This window comes from Plasmodium brasilianum (assembly GCF_023973825.1).
Source record: "Plasmodium brasilianum strain Bolivian I chromosome Unknown PB_00_05, whole genome shotgun sequence".
Lineage (NCBI taxonomy): Eukaryota > Apicomplexa > Aconoidasida > Haemosporida > Plasmodiidae > Plasmodium > Plasmodium brasilianum.
The window spans coordinates 44,616-46,129 of NW_027122930.1; positions in this window are offsets into that span (position 1 = coordinate 44,616).

Consider the following 1,514-nt stretch of genomic DNA (forward strand, 5'->3'; position numbering starts at 1 on the left):
AAAACAACAAACAGTATTATGATATTTTTTTAATTATAAAGGATTCTATAATTATTTTATTAATATTTTATATATTTATAAATATATAATAATGTATACATAACTAAAATGATTATTACAACATATACAAAATAATAGAAACTTTAAAAATGTATAAAATAATATTTATCTTGAAATTATTTGTAAGAAATTAATTTTAATTAAAATAACTTAATTTGTATTTATTTATAAATATTCGAAATATATAAATTAATATAGTACAGTAATTAAATAAATTTTATATAATATTTTTCCAAAACAAAAAAACTTATATATATGATTTTTTAATATTTCAAAAATATATTTAAAATGTAAAATGTATAGAATATAGATTATGTATATTACTATATATTAAAAGAATAATTTGTGATTTTAATGAATCTTTCTTATTTATTATTCTAATATTATAAATACTACATTTTTAAACAAATTTTTATTATTTTTGAAAAATACTTATTATCATAAAAATATGGTAGTAGTTATGGTAATTAAAAAAAAAAATTATTCATTTTTGCTGTACAATTTTAAAAGTTATAAATTTTAAATAAGTTTATTGTATATAATTATTTTTAAACAAAATTATTGTAAACTCATGGAATTACTATATTTCTCTAATTTTAAATTAAAAATATATATTTAGAAGTAAAATAAATATAATAATAATTAAGGAGTAAAACATAGAGATTATAATTAAAATATCCTTAAAAAAATATAATACAATTTCTTCAGTTCAAAGATTTAACAAATGAAATATATTTAAATATAAGTATAATTTACAAGATATAATATATACACAATAAATAAGAATAATTATATTTTAATAAAATATATTTTCTAGTAATACTTTTCTGATAATTTTAGATAGAATATATTATTTTTATATTTATTCTTTTGCAAATCAGTAGTATCAGAATCAAAATTTAAGGATTCAAATTAAACAATGATCATAAATAAATAATATTTTGTTAAAAATAGCTTTAAAAAAATATATTATTCCATAACATTTTTATGCTTTATATATAGTAACCTTTCATATAACAATTATGAATATATTATATTCAAAGGAAAATATTGCAATTATATAATTATATAACTTCACATTATTGTTTACTTTAATATGTATTATTCTTCAAATTAAACTATTAAAGGAATCAAAATAAAAAAAAATATAGGTAAATTTAAAATACTATTCTTAAAATACGAAAAAAAAAAATTTTTAATTAATACTAATATATTTTTTCGCTTTAATATATATATATATATTATTGTCCCGAAAGCATATATGGAAACTCTTATTTTGTTTCTTTTAGGTTATTTTCCAAATTTGATAATCTTACACTTTTGAGTAGACTTTATGTTTTTATATGAAATATACGTTAAAATATTTTAAATATTCACAAAAATATAGATATAATTTATAAAATATATTACTATGTTAAACTTACTGTATAGCAAAATCCTTCAAGAAATTTACT